The sequence below is a fragment of the Protopterus annectens genome, chromosome 6.part0 (genome assembly GCF_019279795.1).
Source record: "Protopterus annectens isolate FY-2018-M chromosome 6.part0, PAN1.0, whole genome shotgun sequence".
Taxonomy (NCBI): domain Eukaryota; kingdom Metazoa; phylum Chordata; order Ceratodontiformes; family Protopteridae; genus Protopterus; species Protopterus annectens.
Window position 1 is genome coordinate 908,025,594 of NC_056737.1, and position 25,354 is coordinate 908,050,947.

Below are 25,354 nucleotides of genomic sequence, written 5' to 3' on the forward strand. Positions count from 1 at the left end.
AGCCTAGTTTTTATACAGTTTTTTTCTAGTTGTTTTCCTACTGACAAATGTTACTCCCACCTACACACACACACACACACACACACACACACACACACACACACACACACACACACACACACACACACGCACACACGCACACATGCACACTCACACACACACACACACACACACACACACACACACACACACACACACACACACACACACACACTCGCACACACGCACACTCAGACATGCACACTCATGCACACATACACACACACACACACACACACACACACACACACACACACACACACACACACATACACATACACACTTGTGCTCATACTCAGGCTACTGAATTTGATGAACCTAGTTTAGCTGTATACAGAAGCTGCTTGTTGTTTTAAAGAGTAAGACTTATTAACAATGGCTTACAAGTTTGCATTTTTCAGGCTCTTACTTCAGAACCACATGCTTGGTACTATATGCCTTGCCATTCTGTATATGGAAGTACAGGTGAAATATGAAGCCATTGATTTAAAGAAATACACACAGGGAACAGGTTGAAATCCTTAAAGTTCATCTTGCATCCATGCAGTTACATGCTATACCTTGTCAATAATACATATGAGACAGAAATTAATGTCTAAGTATCAAATATCTATGCTATTAACATGGCCATAGATGTATTAACAGAATAATGGCTTCAGCTCACATTTCAAGCCAGAGTGTTTTCACTGACTTATTTCCAGTTGAATCCATGTGACTTTTGCTAATGACAGTCATGATAAATAACTTCACAGAACACTGACAGCCCTGCCTCTGTAGTGTTGCAGCACCAGAGAAGCCCAGCACTCCGAAGCCATGCCGATGCCTAAGGCCGCTTGTCTAATAGCATAGCAACTGTTTTCCTCATTACTGAGAAAATATATACCCACAAAATACCTGATGTAATTAAGAAATCAAAATAATAATTGTATTAGGTTATCACATGCTGAAACTGTCTTTGGAACTGAAGCCTGTTGCAATTTTTTTTTTTTTATCAGTATTGTTCCCTGATTATCTGTTTATCTATTACTCACCCTTTACTTTATATAAGCTAAACCCCATTACTTGTAGCCTTTCTCCACAGGAAAAGCATCAGAATCAGAGAGAAAAGTTATATGTACTGACTGCTTGCATGCTTACATTTGGCCATTATTGTTAAATATCACTATACCGATGCACGACTATTTTTTGTTGCATTACAATATTAACAAAATGTTACAAGACACTGTATATTGATGAAGTAATGGTCAGTATTGCTGTTTATTTATGTAATGCTACCAGTAATGCTGTTGGTAGGCTTGATGTGGTATTCTGATAAAGAGCAAATGTGTCATTGCAACAAAAATAGGCTACCACCCAGTTTTCAGAGGTTTATAGTAAAGAAAAAAATGCAACATATGTAGTTTGACATCTCCCCCCCAGAGAAAAGTAGGCACTAGCTTACGACTGTAGAATCTAGTGACCAGTAAGTTAATAAAATTCACCACTGGCAATAATACGATAACACCTGGTAATAATATAACTCTCAAGAAGTAACAAATGAGATTTAATTATGTTACTTGGCATAAGTTCTGTTTCCATGTTCATATTCAACAAACCTCTTATATTTCACTCATTGTTCAACAGTATGCCCCTGGTAAGTTTTACAAATTTCAAGGCATAATGATCTTGTCTTTACAAATCTGTGATACTATGCAATGAGATAAATAAGATAAACCTTTTCAATGCTAAATACTACAAATATTGAATAAGATATGGCCTTGAGAAACCTTTATAATTGGATCACTACTGAACAGAATGGTCAAAATATCTGATCTTAGGCAAGTATCAGAGGTATACAGGTCTCAGAAAAGAGAATATGCAAGTAATTTTGGAATTTTGAAGCCTAGTGTTTTGGAAACCATATAACAACAGGGATGAAAATGATCAGTGTACAGGACAGACCACCCAAGTTGGCAAGATTGTCAGTGTACCACATCACACTGTATTAGTGTCTACATTTTCTTATTATACCTGTCTGACTATTGCCATTGCATTGTTTATTACCCAGTACATGTAATGAACAAGCAAGCAACCTTGACGTTTAGCCATTAATGCATAATTTCTGAAGCATTAACACATACTGTCATATCTCTACATTGCTGCATAAAACAGGAGTGTCTTCTGTGGGGAGACAAGCTTCCTTCCTGATCCAATATGTGATAATAATGAAAAATATTTATTTTATTTAACATTTGTTGACCGGGAAAGTCCGACTAGGTTCCACAGATCCTGTTTTCAGCGGAGGCCCGGGGAGAAATGCTCCAGACGCATGTCTTTAGAATGTGGGAGGAAACCGAAGTACCCAGAGGAAACCCACGCGAACGCAGGGAGAACATGCAAACTCCGCACAGAAGGCACCCCAGCTGAGAATCGAACCAGAGAACCTTTTGCTGTGAGACGACAGCATTAACTGCTGCACCACTGTGCCACCCATATTAAATATTAATTTAATAATATTCATGTACTTATGCAACAATGGACTGAGCAGGTGTCCATCAAACAATTAAAAACTTTCTCCACCAAGACTTGACAGCTTTGGAGATAGTTATAATAGTTTATAGGGTGCAAGGTTACAGCCATCTGCATTAGTGTTATAAGTTCATAAGTTGTAGAAACAACGTAGAGGCATAAAGACCATAGTAATACATTGAGAACATAAATTTTGAATTGAAGACTTCATGGCTATCCAAGAATTTATGATTTTTTTTAAACTATTTAGATTGTTTGAAGTTTTGAAGTATGTAGTAACCTATGTGAAATTCTTGGAGATGCTGGGATAATATATCTTACTCCTTCATATGTATGTGAAAATGTAAATGTTAATATTAATTAGTTATATAATTACAGTATATGTTTAAATTAAATAATACTTCTAAAATACATTGTTGAAGGCTTTGTTTGCCAGAATTGCCTTACTATGAAAATATCTGTAATGAAGTGTAACTAAGTTTAGCCTTATACACCTATCTCAATATTTTAATGCTTTAATAGAGGAGATACGTTTAATATATTTTCTTTCTACTGATTCTAGTTTATCCAGCTGGTTCACAGTGCACTCATAAATTGTTATTGTATACCAGCAAAGGTTTTATGTAAGTAGTATAAAGCTTTGCTGTTCTTTGTCCATCTCCTATGGAGATACATTTAAGCATTCTGCCCATCTGTTTTAATACCTGAGTTTTAATGTTGTTAACAAGAGTCTAAAAAGACAACTTAGTTATTGTTATAACAAGGTCTTTATAATGTTGAATGTCCTCAAGAATAATATTATTTATAAGTATAACTCATCTAAGTTCCTATATCCCAAAATAAATAACTTTGCATTTGTCAGCATTGAACTTAAGACCTACATCATCAGTAACATGTATCAAATAATTATTTATTACAATAAAGTCATTGTTTGATACTGCCATAAACTCTACTTTGCAATTATCTCTGTATTTCCTGGTCTGGTAGGATTCACAAGTTGGCATACTAGAAAACATTGTGTTAAATAGAAAGAGACCTAGTACTGCCCCTTGCACAACTCCAAGCATTATATGATCCATCCTACAATCCTATTATTTATCCATTTACACAGATAGGAATTATAATGATACTTGATTATGATAGGAATTACAATGATACTTTATTATGATATTATTTAATGATGAATGAGGTAGAATATCAAACACTTTGGTAAGAGCCAATAAAACAATACCCACTGAAATCTGTTGCTAAACTAAATTGGTCATAAAAATTCAACAAAGTTGGTAAGTATTGCCCTATTGTGGGAGATCTGCCCTAGCTAAACATTTTTTGATTTATGATCATTTGTCAAATCGATCTTGATGAGATATTTGCCACATAATTGTACCATTCTTTTTTTTTACAATTTGATATCTGGGTAATATACTTGGTCTACAATCCTTTACAGTCGTGACCCAGCTACAAAAGTATAAAAGTGCTATATTAAAATAGTGATCTGAACAATGACATAAATAATAATAAGCAGATACATTTAAAGAAATGAAGTTGCCAGACATTTACTTAGTATGTAATACAATGTAATTGGCAAGAGAATATGCTAAATAAAGTAGATTTGTTAAAATATTACAAATATAGGAAATAAATAATAGTCACTGAGATTAACAGCTGCTGATATTAGTTTTATCACATATCTATCTATTGTCCAGAAAGCAGGTGCACTTTGATTAATTAGTAGATAATGCTTATATCTCAGTAGGCAGTTAATTCCATGTTACATGTCCTAGTCTCATAGGTTCATAGTTTTATAGATAAGTACTAGACTAGCTATCCTGCAGGACACTTTAAAGCTAGACATTTTCCCTTTTTGTGCTCAAATAACCTATCCCATTTTGTATAGATTGGCCTTACCTATCCCATGCATGATAATTATGCATTACCCCTAAGAAGATAACTGGGATCATACCACAGATAATTTGAGAGGGACACAGGCATAGGATAAAGCATTTAGGAACTGCCTTATTTATTAGTAGCACAAGGAGCAGTCCTGGGGTAAATGTATTGTCTCCCATCCAAGTTGCACTTGAATATACAAGGAAGAACTTTGTCTTATGTGGATAGGGAGTCTGATCCACAGCAGTGGTATCCTTTGCAAGATATACCTGTGTTTCCAAACCATTCTGGTGATGTTGCAGACGAGGTTTAGATACCTAGATTGAGCATTTCTGATGCCATTTGACGTGCTACAGTAAATTCATCAGTAATGGGTTGGAGGATACCTTGTATGTCAGACACAAGTCACCACTTAGCAGTCTGTAGGATACTGAGTATAGTGACAGGGCTTCAATTTGGTCCATGTAGGTCATGTTGTTTAGGTTTTGTATCCTTTTAATAAGATATCCCTGTGGTCATTCCTGTTGTTGCATGTGTCTGCATAAATACATGCCAAAGAGAGCATTATAGTCAATGACTTGTCTAATGAGAGTTGAGCAATGGGGACAGGAGCATCCCTAGATCTAGATGCAATCCCATTTATTATAAGCTGTGCAACACAGAATGGCATTCTTACAACAATAGACGTTGTCAAAATTTGAGAATCTGAAAAGATGTAATATGTTACATTTTATATGCTGTCGGAGAAGAAGTATTGAAGAAAATTAATACTTTTACTTTCAAGAAGAGAAGTACAAAAATATCAGCAAAGAGAAAGAAGTTTAGAAATTGTTGGGACCTTAAGAAAACAGCATGCCAGCTGTTTTTTCATAAGGGGACAAAGTCCTACAGATAATATTGCAAAGCTGAAGAACTGAGCCAAAGACTATAAGTTTGGTAAATTGATTGATGCATGAGGATAAGGCAGAATGGTTTGTGGCTCACATAATTATCAGACCTAGGTCTTGCTATTAAGAAAAACAGACCAGATTGTATTACAAGTTGCGGGCACATTCACATTAATTGAAATTACTAATAAACAGCAAACTAATTAAATATGGATCTAAATGTGTGTAAGATAAGAAAATGAAAGTGATAAATATGAAGTCAATGTATTATAACAGTAATGTCAATGAGGCAGAGAGCCGTGATCTATACAGAAGGTTTGGTGCAACTGAAATTCAAGATTTATGTACTAAGTGTTTTTGAAGCATAAGGGTAAACTTTTCTAACATCTGTCCAATACAGTTTACAAAAGCTGTGGTAAGAAGACCAGTTTTGCAAAGGTATGTGAAAGGAAAGACAGGTGTGATGAAAACATTGTCCATGGTCTTAAAGAAGTTATGAACCTGAGCTTTCATATGTGCTGCTGAAGTGAAAAAAAAGTTGATGCAGTGAAGTGTGAAAATATTTTAGCAATAGTGAGACAAGAGTGCATCTGAAAATGCTGTAAGAAATGCTGAGAAATGTTGAAGTTTAACTAGACACAGGTGCAGAATATAGTATTTTGTTTGAAGATATTTTTGAAGTATAGGGAATAAAATGTGCAGAAAAGAGAGTTTCCTGCATAGACAATCAGGACACCACCTGAAGCAACTTTATACTGAAGTGTCTATATACAAATTGGAAATAAAACAGTCTGTTAAAAATCATAGCCCTTAAAGATGGTAATTCTTGCAGTAATCTATGTTAGTATGAAATTGATGCAACAGTAATGGTAAAATGAATTCACAGTTTGAAAGCAAAGAGATAATGTATTCCTGTATACATTCATGAAGAGTCACACAGTCATGAATGTATCTGTAATACTTTACAGAGCCATAGCTTCATAACTAATTTGATTTATTAACAGGCTTAGGAAGTTTGCTAGGAGAATGTTATATAAAAATGTTGATAGTATTTCAACAGTAGGTGCTCTAATAGAAGTGCTAGAAACTCCAAGAATAAATTAGGGCAGGAAATGAATCAAATGGAATGCTTAGGCTTCACCAAGGAGCAATGAGTGCTAACAGAATAGCTAAATAGTATTGTTAATGTTGGAAGAGAGAAGAAAATATTTTTATGGTACAAAGACAGGAATAAAATGATTAAATGTAAGCTTTTCTTATATATGAGGAAGTGGTCTTAATAATGTAAAATGCGAATTTAGTTTTTGGATTAGATGCTGATCAGGGATTTTAGTGGACTAAGATATTAAAAGTAATCTCCAGATTGCATGCATTCATATTCCATTAGGAAGGAAAAGATTCTTAGATTTGTTTTCCATGTTTCATTAGTAACAAAACGTCCCAACAAGCTGTTGCATAGTTAAATTAGGACATTAAATATGTCATAAATATAGTCAAGTGATCTATAGCTCAGCAAGAGCATGAGCAAAGAATGATACAGCCACTCATCAGGTTAACATAGCAACATTTTAAGTTAAACATAAGAACAACAAAACAAATGTGGCAAGTCTGGAGCACACGCTTCATAAACTAACATCAGGGAGAATGAATAACGACATAGAAAAAAGTCAGAAAAAGTCAAAAAGACATAAGCATTACAAAGGTTTCTATCAATGATGTAGTATCTTGCAAGGCGTGAACCTAATATGTCTAAGATAAATGTGCCTCACTGAAAGATGTTAAAGGAAGATGTAGCTTGTGAATGGATCTATGAAAACTAAGATTAATGAAATGCCTAAGAAATGTATTATAGATGTACCAATTATAAGATATTAAAAAAGACTTTGCTAGTTATGTGGCAAATATATGCCAGTCAAAATAGTGGGGTAACTGTGTTTCTGTGTGACAGTAGCCAACTTCTCTATTGTTGAAGAGGATTCAAATATGCGCAGATGATTGATATATATATATATATATATATATATATATATATATATATATATATATATATATATATAAAATGACTTCTTAGCAATGATGTATGCCTGTGAGAAATCAAATGAATATTTTTATGATAAAGATGTTTGGGAAGAAACAAACCATAATACTTTAAGAGATATATTTAGAAAGTAATTGAGCAAAGCACTACAAAGGGCATTAATTTAAAAAAATATGTTCAGAAAGAAAAATATCAACTAGATAATGAGTTATAAATACAGAATACATAAAAAAATAAAACCATAACTAAATATTGTTTTGCTAGAATTGCAGTTACAAATGACAGAAGGAGAATAAAGGGTATCTGAGAGATATATGGGCACTGACTTAGAACACAGTTACTTAGAAGATCGGGATGAACCAAACTGTATGAAAATAAATGTAGTCTTATTTATATCAAATACTTTCAGTTCGGCTCAGGAAACAATTGCTTGAAGAGATAAGTTAATCAAATCTTGAAATAGTAAAGTTCAAAAAAACATCGACAGATGACATGCACTGATCAGGAGTGCTGAATCAAAAAGAGCAAGTCACACATATCTGTGCCATAACTGAATCATATGATAACACAGATCAAAAAAAGAGATGGCAACATGGGTGCTGCCAGGAAGACCATGAGTACAAGTGGGCATGGATTTACTTCTCTTTAAAGAAGCCAATTATCTTTTATGTGAAGATCAAACTAGCTGAAATAACAAACACAAGTGAAATTAATGTATTAAGGTGTCTATTCCCAAAACAGGTAATATCTGATTTTGTCTTAGCTGTCTATACCTAATAGTAGAAAAGTTACGAATTGAGAATATTTGTGTGTGTGTATATAACATCTTGTCCATACTACCAGCAGTTAAATGGACAAGTGGTAAGAATTACTTAAACACTGAAAAGGCTCAAAGAAATAGCAGATGCAAAATAAATGAGGATGTGTTATCTTAAAGTACTGGAATATAAACATGCCCTAATGCATAGACTCATACACTCATCTTCAAAATTTGTAATGGGCAGAGGGCTGTAAAGCCAAATTAACTCTCTTACCATACTATGGATGCTTGAAAATGAATGCCAACTAAAGATAATGCTGGAATACAATTAGATAAAATAGAAGTGCCCTACCTTCAGATCAGATAAGGAGGAAAAACAGATTGAGTAAGAATAAACAGTCATGGGAAGACTTGCAGTTTGAGGGTGAAGTAGATAGTGATATAACAAATCCTTCATCCTATATCATTTTTGGAAGCATGAAAAATATATAGGAAGGACTATAAACATGGCAAGCTTAGTATAAATTTAAAGAAAATTTTAAAATGATTAATTCAATTAATGGCTGCTGTTGGTTGATTGAGGCTGGGATTGACCTCTGTATTGTCAACCCAATTTAGTCAACATTGCAGATGGTTGACAGTCATGCAATAAAGGATAATTTGTGTAGAAGGGGAATATGCCCCTTTTTCAGGGATTGTATCATCTCAAAGTTATTCTATATAATGATTCTGGGTGTGGGGGCAGAGACCCCATGTGGTGGGTGCACAAGCACTTGCCCCCCCCCCACACAAAAGCACTGTTTGTTGTATTGCATGTTTCAAGAAGTAACCTGAGAGCATGTACAGAAGGATGTCAATGTTGTGCAGTTTGATGTTACTGTTTCGAGTCAGCATATCACCAAATTGACCTTTCCACACACACACACACACACACACACACACACACACACAGACATTAAGTATGTTTTAGAAATAGAAGAAGGGGATGCATTTAATGTAAATAGACATAATTAAACACACAAATGTCTGTTTACAGGATTATGCATATCATGTGATACACTTTCTTGCAGTACCACAGTAAATATCTTGTGCAAACTTTTAATCTAGCATCAGTGTCTGTGTTGCTTATGGATATTTTCTTAAACATATCTGACTACTATATTTTGGATCATCATGAAACTTACAAACTTACTACCTCAGAAATTATGTGAGGTACAATTGAGTAGAAGTTACGAACATCATGGCCCCACATCTTTTATCCATTGCATGCATGGAAGCTATATGATGCTTAAATAAGTGCTTTATCTTGTATGGAATTATATTGTGAAATATAATTATATTGTGCAATAGCATGGCACAAAATCTTGGAAACAACCTGAGGTATATTCCAAATATTTTATCTTAGTTCAAGGTTAGGTTAAATGATACTCTTTACATTAGGAATTTTAAAGTGACACATGAAATGGTGTTCATTGATGGACCTTGATGTAATTGCAACTACATTATTAAAAAAATGCATATTCTTTCTTCATATTCTGAAGCTTATATGAGTAGTGAATTTATAACACAAAAGGTGATTACTTTTACTGTCTTTTTGTTCTCACATATTTCTGTGAAACAACTAAGCCTTAAAGTTTGCACACAGATTTAAATATTTCTTATTACTTTTTGAATATATGCACTGATGTGCCTAATAATTGCTGAATGTTAAAGTACAAGGACAGGATTCAGAAAATACACACTGATCAGTTCACTGTTAGCCTGTGTCAATGTGTTCAGACTCCATTAAAACCTAAACTTCTATTTAAAAAGGGGGCTCCATTAGAGCCATCACTAATAATCACTCTGGGACTTCAATATGATTTGCTAAGCTACATGGTCAACTGCCACAACAATCCCCTCACTGAATATGCCATTGACCCAATACAGGTCATGCCAAACTAGATTTGGCCACTTAAGTGCTTGGCATAGGGCAAGGTGTGTCATTAAACACAAACCAAAGAATATTAAGCACATAGACTCATTTTAGCTATCTGCTGCACCCGCAACATCATACTATCATACTGGCTAATGCATACTGTGCCCAACACCCTTGCTGTACAAACTTGACATACAAATATGACTCTTATATGAGTAGTTAAGCATTACTACCTGGCCACTGCATTACTTTTACAAATCATAAGTTAGATTTGTAGGTGCTGCTAGACACAACCATCTTCTCCTGAATAGCAGCCTGCTTTGTGGTTTCTCCCTGTGTCTGGATTGTGATTGGCTACATGTGCTTATGCTTAGACAGCAGCAACTATTGCATCTAGAAACAGCTATATCTAAAGCTGTTCCTGTGTTGTTCTCATATTACATAATCAGTGATTGCTAACAGATTTGATTTTGTTTTTTTTTTCTTTGGAGAATGTAGCATATCTCAGGTAACACAGAACAATGCTGTGCTGCACAGATTCACATTTATATCTATGGTGTCAGTTGCATTTTTAGACTTAAAGCAATGGGATGATTTGTGTTGTATGCATTTCCATTTGTTCAATGTTGTTGCAAACCATCTCAGTGGAACACTCCATACGTGCCTCATTTTGTTGTCAGTCCATGTATTGAGCAGTGTAGATAAAAGGAATAGTCCAAGAAAGTTTATTTCCACTGTATTGCTTTCAGAGCACAGATCTGCATAATTTTCAAAGAATCAGTGTTGCAGGCTGCACCCCCCCCCCCCCCCACACCCCCTGCTCTTTAAATATACCAACTCTGAGATCGCACTACAGTGCAGGAAAGGGAAATCTTCTCATTCCGAGCTGTACGGAGATCTCCGTTAAAACGTTGGAACTTTCAAAAATTCAATCATATGGTATCGACCATATGACACTCAAACTTCTGAAAGTTTGATTATCGAATATAAATCCTATGGAAAGGCAGTTTACTGCGAAAAGTTCCAAGCTACTGCATGATGGCATATGCCCTTTTCACACTCATATAGCAATCTCCAAATTGATTATTTAAGCTTAAAGGTAGAAGGACATCACTGTTTTGCATACAAGTGTGTGGTATCTTGACCTGTCTGAAACACTGTGTCGCATCATCATTTCTGTCAATTAATGCAGCGTTCCTTGGTACTGCTGTGTTGAGGAAGGAATAGAGGAATTTTTCTTCAGACAAGCATATTGTAGCCATGGGAGAGGCACGGTGCAGTGCCGTATAACAAGTAAAAGAAAAAATAAAAAGACATAAACAATACAAGCTGCAGAAAATGACTTGCATTTCATTTGCTTGATGGGAATCGTTGTCAGTACATGTGCAGTATGTGTGACTGCTGTGGTAAACTAAGACAAAGAGGAAGTAAATAGAAATGTAGGATGAAGGAAAAACTTTGAGGAAAGAAAACGTTTGGTGTTCCTCCATAGCCAGTATGTTTTAAAAGCCATGCATGTGACATATTACTCTCTGAGGAAGGCTACTGGTATAATATTTCCATTAGCAGCATGTGTACTGCCCTCAAATTCTCTGTAATTACAGCTGAGGGGGCCCATTAAGTGGACTCAGTGGGAAGGGATAAGATAATGAAGCTATTGCAACATTTTCATACTGCCATTTCACCAACCAGCCATTATATCCTTTGAGAGCCTGAAGGACGAATTTTTATTCCAGCAGAATGATTTCTTCAAATATTTACAGCTGGTCTGCTATTTTAAGATTACCCTTGAGAGACTTATTATGGTTTCACAATCACCTACCTCTTTTAGACAAAATGCCCTACACTGATAGTGAGGAGGGATGATGTGTGGTGAAAACATATTTACGATCTCTTGACTTTGCCAAAAAAGAATACATTTCTATGTCCAACAAGGATACTATTCCTGAAGCAATTTAAAGGCCTTATGCTGTATACCTACCTTTAAAAATGGTACAAATTTCTCTTTGATGGGTATTGGACTGCTACAGACACTGTTACATGTAAATATAAGAGATGGTGTAAGCTGTCATTGTCAAAATGCTGATAAAATACGGTACTCTGTTAGTGTACTTATAGTATGGGATTCCCTTCTAGTTTAGTCTCAAGTGTTCTGCATAAACAGAAGTGCGTGTTGCCTGAAGTGTGGGTAATACTACCACCCACCCAACATTTTGTTATATGGAAAAAGCATGGATTGCTGAGTTTACTAGTATTTATTGCTAATTATTGGAAGCACTCACAAGACATCACCAAAACCTTGCTTATTAGAAGCATAATGGCTAAGATGAAGTGAAGTGTAAGCAATCCATAAAAATGTTAATGTTGTTTCTTCTCCCATGGTGTTTATTCCAAAAGTGCCTATGTAACATTGTGAGTCCAATTTTCCAAGTTTGTTAGTGTGCAGCACTGCATACAAGTGTGCATATGGGCAGTCATGAATATTATTTGTTGCTGCTTGTTTGTTGTTAAAAATTGCAGGTTGCTGTACTCTGATCTGCTATGTAACTGCTGTTAATACAACCCAGTGTAATACTTTTGTATTTTACACATTGTAATATATATATTGAATTAAACAAAAAGATAGAAAAAAGACAGGCAAAGAAACACGTTACATTGATGACAATGCTAAAAACTGCAAAATTTAGCCAAGCTAGAGTTTTCACTATAAAATTGTTTAAATATCATGTAGTGGAGGCCCATGAGATATATACAAATGACACTTCAGGTCTTACCATTAATTTAGCTACATGGCTTCTGAATGCCCGGGAATTGTTTGCCATTTTTAAACCTTCATAGGTACTTTCAAGCCAATGAAACCAAACCCCACATGCTATAGACTTAACATGTTTAGACATTTTTTATATCATCAGTACAGCATAAGTGGATTCTTTGGTTATACTTTGGAAACACAGGTATTAAAACCCTGCCTGATGCCCATAAATGTTAAGCTGCATGTAAAACATCCAAAATAAGAGCCAGGTAACTGGTAAAAAGATTAAACAGACAAACCATTCCATAAAAACTGCAAGAAAGACTCAGTCATGCTGGACTCTTTATTGTGTAATACCATAAACTTCCTGCAGTGGAGGCCGATGGCATATATATGCAAATGACCTCATGAGGCTATACCAATGTTTCAGCTACATGGCTTCTGAATGCCTGTGACTTTTTTTTTTTTTTAAGTTTTTATGGGTGCATTCAGATCAGTAAAGCCAAACCCAACTAACAGTACACATGACATGTTTTGGACTTTTTGTGAATTTGTCAGTATAGCATAAGTGGAATATTTAGCTATACATTAGAAACACAGGGATTAAAACCCTGCCTGATGTCCATAAATGTTAAAGTGCCTAGAACGCATCTCAAATAATATCCAATCAAAAAGTAAAAAGGTTATACATGCAAACCATTTAGTAAAAACTGCAAGAAAGTCTTAACCAAACTAGAGTCTTCATTGTGTATGGGAAATACAGTGAATGAGAAAGGCGGAAGAAGAAAAGGGGAAACAGCCCCTCACAAACAGAGACTGATGTGAAAAGAATGTTATTGGTTCCTCCCTGATATTATTGCTTATTTATTTATTTTGTTATCCATTTATTTTCTGTTTATTTATTTACCTGTTTATTTGATTACCATCCTGGGTGCTGTAATACGTTTAGAGGGTTGATAGAGAAGAGGCAAGGAAATTAGAGAGGAGGGTTGGAAGCATATTGTAATGGAACAGAGTACATTTACAATACCTGGTGGAGACTGAACATTGGACAAAATTATGTGTTTATAAGAGGGATATAGTTGCATGTTTGTGCAACTATATTTGTTGAGCAGGTTTAGTACAAGAATTTAATGTGGATGTGAGGTTCATCACAATGTATTGTATTGTTTAAGCCTGCAGTGCACTTTTTGAGGGTTTTCCATTTTCTTCAATGTGGTGTGATCATTGAGTTTATATATATAATTCTGGGGGGGGGCAGCTTGCACCCTTGCAAAAAAAGATTTTTTGTGTTTTGCATGTTTTTTCAGCTGACCGTTTTTGGCATGTGGTTTACGATGAATGGTGTACCAAAAAAAGCAGGCTTTGGATTCAGATAGGGAAATCTACAAGTAGACTATCACTCTTTAAGGCAATATATAATGCATGTAACTAGGTGATATGGCCTTCCATAGGTACATTGCATGCCTAAACCTTGATCAACCTATGGGGCTATGTAGGGTTATACCAAGGTTAAAGCAAAAGCCCCTGATTCCCATCACAAACAACAACCTCACTGCTCAGGCTCCAATCTCTTCCTGGTAAGAATGAAATAACTGTTAGGCTCCCTCTGATGGGGAATGACTAGTTCAATACAGTAATGAGGAGCCTTGGTGGTAGGAATGTGGATCAGGAGAAAAAGGTATCAAAGAAAAAGAGAGCAGTGGATGTAAAAAACTGTAAGACTGTCATCTTACAGCCTGATTGGAGGAGGGGGTCCACATTTTCTTTCTCAGCCCCACACCATTATTTGAATGCAAAAAAGGAAGGAAAATGTCAATGGAAAAAGGTGAAATACATTCTTTTGCACCCCCTTGGAAGTCACCATATCGCTGTCGGAAGGTTATCCTGGACTTCAAATTGCAATTTTGGAAATACAGTTTCTGAAAGTAATCCTGCATTGTTATGTTATAACTGAAAGCATCACTCAGTTCCATATTCAAAAATCTGCGGAAGGCAGTAAATAATGACAGGGAAATGCCTCTTAGTTCTTGATGATACACAACCTGGAATGTAAACTAAGTGTCTCAGTGTTAACCTCTGGCAAATGTTAAAGTTACAGTATTAGCCATCTGAGTTCAGGTTAAGACCTTCCGATTAGCAAATGGTACATCAGTATAATAGTTTCACTTGCAGATCCTGTAAACTATTCCATGTGCCAAAAGAAAATGTACTGTAAACATGTACACATTTAAACAGTTAATACATAATTCACTGAAATAACTAGAAAAACCTAAGACTACTCCAGAAACAGAAAATTACTCAAATATAGATATTTAAATGGAAAGGCTGGGACAGATATGTGGCCCAAAACAGCATGCTGCTGAAAACATTTTTTTCCAAATTACTCCTTATTTTACAGCCAAATTTGCTAAGAAATATGGTACATTTTAGTATAAACAGTTTGTGAGACAAACATAACCCTCACCTTTGGAAACAAACTGAGAAACTCATATTTGAAAACTGATCTCAAGTAATTAACATAATCTTTAGAAATATAATAAAATCCACCAAGCTAGATATGAACTGAAAATAGCACCCATTTGCAAAGACAGCCATATTTTCTCATTCAACTGTGTTCAGAGCCTTAGGACCAATCCCACTATCGCCCTGAGGACATAGCAACATATTAATTAATAAAGTTAGCTCTAACTTCTCCCCTTGTCACTTTCTAGTTTCCCCCACATCATATATTGTATATACCGCTGTGAAGATATCACCTCCAAGGCAATTCTTAAAGACTCAGAGATAAAAAAAAACACAAGTTCTATGGGTACTCACAGTGTATCAGGATGTTTGCTGTCAGTATCAAACACTGTTTCACAGATGCACTCCTGGAACTCTTCAATCACAACCTCTCATGTGGCTTCCTACCAGAGATGGGGAACACAGTGGTCCGCCCTTTTCAAAAGAGTGGCTGCCTTAATATTTCTGCCAACTATAGGCCAATAAGCCTTACCAGTCTTGTCCGTAAGACTGTGGAAAACATCATTATAGACCTCATAAACAAAAGTATTAGCAGCTAGAAATTTCTTGGCCCTAACTGTTTTTGGTTTGTGAATGGTACACCCTGTTCATTTAATCTAGTGAACTTGTTTGAAAACATCAGTGAGGCTTTAGATAAAGGCAGAATGGTACACAAAATATACCTTCCCCTGGCCAAGATTTTTAATAGCTTCCCACGCTCAGGCATTACAGACAAACTGCCAAACTCATTAGCAAAATGGTTCACTGACAGAATTTATTAAATCAGGAATGAAGACAATCTCTCTACTAAAAATTATTTATCAATACTGCCTTACATGTCTCTGCACTGATACTATTTCTATTTGATCTACTGCACATTTGCAAAACAAATAGCACTGGAATTGCCCAATCTAAAGATTTAAACCTTGCCTGTGACATAAACAAAACATGTTGGGGGGACAGGTATGTGTCCAGGAGATTACTCCTTCTCTGGAACAGACTCCCCTTCATGTGAAACAAAGCTCTTTCCTAAGCCTAATAAAATGCAGTTTGGAACAATGGATGGGAAATTACAAATTCAGCCCTGGTTTGTTACCTGTGGTCCTTGACAGTTTGTGGATACTGTAAGGCAATGGCATATACCATAGCCATTTTAGCCCATAGGAATTGATAATTGGGAAAACTGAGGCATGAATGGCTAGGCTTAAAAAGGTTGTAGTGCCATTAGCCTAGTATCCTCCTAGGATCCAATGATTTCTCTGATATGCAAGCTGATGTTGAGGGTCTCTGGCTGATCAACTTTGCAAATGGTGGTAAACTTGGAGTATTATCCATTTTTCTTTAGACTACTGGCTCCTTCACCAGAGTCTATTGCATACAAACACTTGTGACAGGATGATGTTCTAAAACTAAATGCAAAAAAATGTAGCATTGTGTCATTTGGAAAACAGGATCACTTTAATAGCTACCATATACATGACACTCCCTCAAAATAAATACAGATGCTAGGATCCAGGTTATTTTTGTAGACACCAAGCTTTCCTTAGACAACTGTGTACCTATGGTGATTAGAAAAATCCTTCTATCTAGCCAGCTGATTACCAGAGGTATATCTTACAGGTGCATGGATGTTATCATCAAGCTGTATTCTTAACTGACAGACTCTTCACAGTTAAATAAGTTATTCTATCACCAGCCAGGCACCATTATTAATGGCATCACTCAAGGGTCCATATTTGCCCCTCACTACTCTTCTCAATATTCATAAGCAAAGTCAGCTATGACCGTTCCCTCTTGCCTTTGATTTTACATGCTGATGATATGGTCATTTACAGATATCATGTCTCCAACTCATTTCTCAAAAACCAGAAGCAACATGACCTACACACATTTAACAACTGGATAAAATGCCATAAACTTTTCTCAACCGCAATACAACAAAAGCTATGCCTGTTATTACACAACTTGTTAAAACTCCCTCAACCATGCATACCAAAGGTGAGGGTAAAAGCCCACCTGAAACTTCTGTCTAGACCTGACACTTGACTTCCAATCCCACACATATAAAAAAAAAAATAGAAAGAATATCGCCTCCTTATTTTTCAGGGACAAGAACAAAAATTACCCTACCTATCCAAGCCAGCTTGAACATCTGTAGGTAAAGGAATCCTTTTAGCCCAATATGCAAACAGATTAAATCCCAGATGGTCTAATGGCATGGTCTCTGACTATGGTGTATGGGGTCCAGGGTTCAAGGCCTATCAGGGCCAGTTATTTTGGTGGGAGGATGGCATAATGATTAAAGTGCTTACCTTATAAACACAAGGTACAGGGTTTGATTCTGACATGGGGTAATTGGCTAGGCTTATAATATCCCACATGGGCAGTTAGACTAGGTAGTAATCTATGAACCTAAAAAAAAAATTACAGCAAAAATAATTTACGATAAAATATTTAATTGCCGACTCTGCCTCTCAAGAGCACCACTGCTTCACTCTGTATAAAACCAGATAGCTACCTATAAAGCAGTGACCTGATTATTAGTATAGTTACTTCTCTTCAGACTCCCTCATCATGAAATATATCTCCCCTTTTCTGGCAACAAAACTGAATCTAAAACTTCCTGCTATAATCTAACAAGCCTGTTTCAGACTTCCACCACTCTACAACACTCCCAAGAACCAAGCTGCAATGCAACACCACCATGTTCTTAATAATAGTCCCTAAACCTTGGGGATCCTTATCACCCTGTTTAAAAGACCTTTGTTTGGCCAAAATTAAAATTATTCCTCTAAAAACAAGCTCAGTGTAAGTGCTTGCAGGCAGATCACATGACCTAAAAATTCTATCCTGTTCTACTGGCCCCAGTCCCGCCAACTCTAGCACTGTTCTCATCATCTGCTCAGCATGGAAAGGATAACATATACTCCTTCAGTTTCACTTATAAATAATGTATGTATATCATTAAAAGACTACACAGTTTCTGCTAGTAGGTGTTTACTCACTATATAGGCTGCCTTTGTGTTTCTTAATGATGTGTTATCCGCAGTATCTGCTCATTTCTCAAGTTGCATGTTACCTTTTCTTATTATTTTTGTCTACCTTACATTATATGCAAATCTGTATTGTCTGATTTGATTGTGATCATCATCTTCAGCAGCAGCAATAGCGTCATCAGCACCTTTTTTTCTCCATGTTTCTTCATGGAGTTAGATGTTGCATCAATTACGACCCTCTCTGTTGATTCACTGCCACTCTCTCACCTTCTTTGGAATACTGATTGACTTTCACAAGTCTTTTCTCATGTAATCCATTCATCTCTTTGTTGGAAATCCTTGTTTCCTTGTGCCTTCTTCCACAATTCTTCATGATGTCATCTCTTGCTTTCTTGCACATGTACCTGAACCATCTCAATCCGTATGCTTGGGCCTTCTCTGAAATCAGAGCTGCTTTGCTTCTACTCTGATGCCATTTCTTTGTATGTCGCACAGTATGCACCCTGCCACCCATCTCAAGCACTTCATTTCCATAATTTCTAGCCTCTTCACTGTCCAGGTTTCAGTGCCGTGCATAATTACTGATCACACGTCTGTTATGTGCACCTTACTTTTCACCTTCTTTGGCATTCTTCTGACACCCACTATCCTTGGCACTCTCTGGCACTTGGCTTTAGGACTTCTTAGATTTGACTTCCTCAATCAAACTTCTCTTCTCAACAACCACCCCTGCAAGATACTCATAGCTGTTAACCTCTTCCATTATTTCCCATATGTCTCAATTTTCAGCTTCTTCTGACTTCACCCATTTGTGGTCATGACAAATGTATTGCCTGTTGCTTTTTTTTTTATTATTTTTTTATTTTTTTCAATTTCTCTAAATCTTTTTGGTTTCTATTACCATAAGAGGAATGTACCCTACTCTTTAATCAGGGTGTGATTTGAGTTCAAGAAATGAGTTTTGTTTCAGTATTTGATGTTTGCCAAGAGTGCTGTTCTCAGCACCAACAATGTGCCCAGGATTGCCTTTTTCTACAATTCATGAGCGGTTAGATATATTGGTAACATGTTATATGTTGCTTTTAACAGTTTCTTTGATGCAATTATTTTTCTTTCATAATAATGATCTTATTCATAATTGCTGCTTTGATGGGGTTTTTTGTAATGTATTTGGAGCTTTTCTCTCTGGGCCTACACTGAAATGGGTACTCTGTACGCAGTTGAAACTTCCAGGTAAACAAATGTCAATAAATAAATATCCCCTTGGTGGAACCGCATTTTGTCTCTATGCCTTTTACTTGGCCTATATTTTTTTTTTGTGTGTGAACTCTGCTGGTCCCTTCTACCAAAGGAAGTCATCTACAGCAAGGCTTAGTCCTGTAGTTAGAATGTTTCCATGTTCTAAGGATTCTAAACAGCTTTTTATGTAGTTTTGGCACCAGTGAGTATGTCAGGAGTAAGCAATTTTTATCCTGGAACGTTTGCACCAGTTTTCTATCTTACATTTTCATGCATATTTCTTCATGATATATAAAATACAGTGTTTACATCAGTGTCATCTTAGTGAGACTTTGTAAAAACAGGGTCCACTGCAGGAAGGTTCCCACCATGATAGCAGTAATACTCTTCCTTGCTGACTCAATCTTCATTTAGAACTGTCTTGTATGTACTCTGTTTCATTCCTATGTGCCTTCAGTTTTGCATTCTAGTCCTGTATCTTTTGCTGAACTTCTTGCTCAGAGTCTGCTTCTAAAACTACATGTTCTGCATACAGTAGCTTTGTTGACTGCCCTTAGACTGCAAATGTAATTCGAACAGCATGGGCTCAGAAATTAACCCTGATACACACCCACTCCTACTGGGAGCCCCCCCCCCATGAGTCTAAATACTGTTTGAACTTGTGTTACTGGTCCGTGTACATAGTCTGCACTCATTCTCTCAATGTGATGTCATTCTCATGTCACTGAGTCAGTGTCTGTGATGTAATAGATAACAGTATCAGCTTTGGTGCAGAAGACTGTGGGGTCTATTTCCACATCAGGAAATGGATTGCTGCTACTGCAGTTCACTCCTGACTAAGTCATCCTTTGTGTATGATGTTAAACCAAGGCCCCATCTGTCTGAATTGATGGATGTTCAGTTGGATGTAAAAGATCCTATAGCATGTATTGAAAAAACTAGGGGTCCTTTATTTACAAGACTTATTAATCACACAGTATTTATAATAGAGTCACTATTTACATTTCTTCATGTTATCAAATTTAGTTTCATTATATATTTTGGTATCCGCACTCCATTTTTCACAACCAAAATCTTAACTTTTCTAATATTTTTTGCTAAATCACCTTTTTCACTGAACGCTATTTCTTTCACTCACTGATGCCATGCAACCCATATAACATTGAACATTTTTATCTGACTTGTATATATACTCTTTGCGGTGCAGCGATTAGCATTGTCACCTCATAGCAATAAGTTCTCCAGTTTGATTCTCAGCTGTAAAGCCTTCTATGCGGAGTCTGCATGGCCTCCCTGCAGTCAAGTGAGTTTTAAAAGACATGCAGGTAGGTGTGTGTGTGTATGTGTGCACCTTTTGTGAAGGTTGGGCACCAGACTGGCAACTCAACACCATAAAAACACCACTGTCAATCAATCTGCGGACCAGTGATCCACTGCGGTGACCCCTGATCTGGAAAAGCCAAAATACTTTTTTTGTATATATACTCTTTGTTCCTATCTTTTTAAAAATATATATTCCATAACATTCATGTTTACATCTTCTATTCCTTTTATTCCTCAAATAATTCAACTCTCCTAATTTCTTCCACATTCTTTCAGTTCTTTTACATTTTAAGGATATATGTTCAGCCATTTCATTCAATCTTTTCTTATATGACATATTGCTTTAAAATGACAATTTCCTAATTAACAGTCTCCACAAAAGACCTGACATTCAACCATATTTTGGCATATTTCTATTCTTGTTTTTATTGCCCTGATCTTATATTCCACTGAATTTATCCAAGGATATACATAAAATGGGTAATCATTATATTTGTGTACCATACTTTTCTCTCATCTTCAATATTATTCACATTTGTTTTCCAAATTAATTTTTCTTGATAAATCTTAAACTCTTTGTTTATACTTCTCTTTTCCTTTTAGGTTTTTGCATTGCTTCACATTTCTTTCCATACTTTGATGTTAATATTCAATTTATTAAACTTCTCATGTTTTCTTTCATCCATTTCAATACTTTATACAGATTCAGGGAAGCTGCATACATACGAGATTGATTAAATCTAACCTCCCTTCTTCTTTTTTAACATACGGTATACCCCTTTTCACAGGGTTGAGCCTCAAACCTCAAATAAATAAAAAAAATAAACTAATGTGTATAACTCCTTTTCATATTTTAAAGGCAAACAAAATACACTTGTCAAATATATAATTTTAGCCATTAAAATGGAATTTATCAAGTATACTTTTTTCTTGAATAATACTTTGAAAGCTCTCCAAATTTGCATGCATATTTCTCATTTACTCTATCATCTCTTGCAATTGTAATTCTTTTTTTTTTTCTTGTCAACCAAAACATATTCTTAAAACTACTATAAAAGCTTAATGAACTCAACTAATGTCAACCACAGAATATAAAAATAATAAAAATGTGATTAAAAAATACTTTGTACTTTAATAAAATAAAACAAATAAATGACCACACAACTGGTAAGCTCTTTCATCTTTGCAATATGGAACTTCTTCAGACCAAGTTGTATTCAATCCAAACACATATTTAAATTGTTTCATATCACATGACCCTTTCTAGACTTAATGATTTAACCATTTTCTCTTCCAAACCACCTTGTAGTTCTCTCCTTCATTAATTCCAGGGGAACTACAAGCATGCAACTTGATCTGCCAACATTATTCTTTCCAATCAAGCTCTTCCTCTGCTTCAAATAGCTTTTTTATCATTATTATTATTCCTAAAACTATTTCATGCATATTGATATCAGTCCCTCCTGTTTTTCCTTTATGTGCAAAGCCTATACTATTTTCTTTAATTAAGTACATTTTGATTCACATTTAAATAATGTATTACTTTATCAATTCCTTCTATATCATTCATGTCAATTACACTGTTACCTACATAAGATAACATAACAGGTATTTCAATAACTTCTTTATTTATGTAGCCTACATCCTTCAACTTTTGATGTATATGACTTTCTAACACATTCATTGCCATTATAAATATTATATTGCTTAATGGGACACCTTGTCTTATATCATTTTTTAAGCTACATCCTTACTTAATCAACCATTCACTAAACATTTATTGTATTATTTTATATACCACAATGCACACATTTTTATCTTCACACATATTGTATGATTGAAATATTTCACACAGATTTTCATGCTGTATAGTATTGAATGCTTTCTTTAAATCACCTGTCATGATCTTTTCTTGTTCCTGCCCATTTATCATATCATCTACCAATTACCTGATTATCATTAATACCTCACGACTATATATTATATCCTCTACTACTTTATTATTTTAACTTCCAGTATTTTCTGAATTATTTAATATTTTTTTTATAGTTTGTATTATTCACTACCACTGGTCTCCAGTTCTGCATAACATATATATCCCCTTTCTTCCACATACATTTCATTACCCTTCTACATGAATCTTTGTACTTGAATACTTCTTTTAACCATTCACTTAAAACTTTAGAAAACATTTTTTTGCCATTCTGTCAAATTTTTATACATTTGGTATTCTATCCCATCAGGCCATGCTGCCGACTTCACATTAACTGTTTTTAGTGTCCTGTGTCCTGCTAATTTCAACTCTTTATTATCTTCTTCTGAAACTTCTTTAACTTTCATACCTTCTTTTTAAATGTCTGTCTCTCGACAGGCATCTAATTTACATAATCTGCTACTATTACTTTATTTTTTCTTGTCTTCTCTGTATTAAACCTAATCTATCTTTCCTCTCTCAAATTATTATATAATCTTATTTTTTCTAGCTTACTCAAATATGGCACAACCTCTTCTTTGTTTCTATCTTTGTTTATATAACAAATGCTTATTTTTTCTGGATTCAAGTCATATAACTCCTTTTCTTTAATAAAATAGTTTTCCTCATTTCTTTCTAGATTAATACATACTTCTTTACTTTTATATATATAAATTTTTTCTTAGCTTTTCTCCTTTTTTCTATTTTTTATTCCAAATAACATTTCTTGCATTTTTCTTTAAAAGCAATCCACCATTCTGATCAGATTTGATAGAAATGCCATATTTTAGTTTTAATTTCCCTTCCCCATCCTATTTCATTTTAGTTGTTCTTTTTATTCTTTTCCCTATCTTTATGAATCCCCCCTTTCCTCTTACTTCTATCTAAATAGCCAAATGGTCAGAAAACCATGTTTCTAACCCTCCTTGCTTAATTATTTCTGCTTCTTGTGATATCAAAAAGTAATCTATTTCTGTTCTATGATCTCTTTTATAAGCCCAGCTATTACATTTTCATAAACTCAATTTACAATACCTTATTAATGCTAACATTTTATTGACATAATTTCCTTTTCTATTCTTTGCTCTTAAATCACAGTTAAAATCTATTATTAGCATGCTCATGTTTATAGCTACATAATCTATACTTTTCTGAAACATATTCTGTCTTTCTTTACTATTCCCATATGCATAAAGTGCTATTATTCTATACACACTTTTCATCTTATTTCCAAAATGCCATTCTTACCATTAACACTAAAGTAATGTCTATTACCTTTACTGTTTCTATCAATAATATTGGTACTCCTGAAAACACATCTTTACCTAGATTCTATGTAATATCCCCCTCATAGTTTTTTCATCTGTAATCTTTCTATTGTGCTCAAACATATTATGTTCCATGACACTATGATATCTGCAGTAAGCTTTTTACACCATTATATAATATCCAACCTTCTATTTAAGCTTTTCAGACCATTTACATTTAGTGGTACTAATCTATAGTTATCCCTTTCCTTTTGAAAAACATTTATGCTAGGTTTTATTCAATGTTCCTATTCTTTTCATTCACCCTTTTCATTTTTTTCTTTTCTATTTATTACAATACATTTTATTTTGCTTTCCCTCACTCTTTTATCTATCAAGTTCTTTTTTCTTTTACTCTATTGCAGTTAATATCTACTGCGTAACTTACATGTCATCCTCATTCTATATCAACCTATTATTTAGTTCCTTCCTCACCTTCTTCCCTCTGCTGTCTTTCTTTCTTCTTTGTAAAGTTTTCCAAAAATTTTCCCTTCCTTACTAATATATGTTCTTGTGTTTTTGTGTTCCAATTCTTATATATTCCCACCAGTAGTCTTCTAATAACTATGGACATGAAGAATCTATTTACCTCTATTCCAAATGGTTATGGTTCTGAAGCTATTAGTTATATTGTTCATAATACAGCCAGGTTTAATAACAATGAACAGATTCTCCTGAATGCTATTTTAGACCTAGTTTTAAACAATAATGTCTTCATGTATGACAATACTTTGTTCCTGCAGCAATGGGGAGTGGCCATGGGCACTCCATGCGCAAATACCTACGCGAACCTTGTTGTATATTACTGGGAATGCATGCACTTGTTTAATAATGTTAACTTTGAAAAAATGTTGTTATATAAACGGTTTGTGGATGACATAATAATTCTTTGGAATGGTACGCTACAGGAATTTCTTGATTTAGTGGAATATTTAGAGGCTACCACTTCTTTCTTTAAGTTTACTATTGAATACTCCACAACTACGATTAATTTTCTGGATGTAACCATTACCAAAGATGACAAAGGTATTTTGAGTCATACCATTTATAGGAAACCCTGCTGGAAAAATACGCTATTAGAATATAGCAGCATGCACCCCAGACACATATTTCGCAACATCATCAAGGGCCAGCCCATTAGGGTCAACAAACTATGCAAGGATTATGAAGACAGGATGGAACAGATATTGAAATTAGAAGACATGTTTATAGAGAGAAAC

At 35.0% G+C, this 25,354-nt stretch overlaps 1 protein-coding gene across 2 annotated transcripts in view; it reads left to right on the forward strand.

Annotated features, from left to right (window-relative positions):
- The window catches only part of BEGAIN (brain enriched guanylate kinase associated), a 3,126,115-nt gene that overhangs the window by 652 nt on the left and 3,100,109 nt on the right, over positions 1 to 25,354 (forward strand). The window lies entirely within an intron of this gene.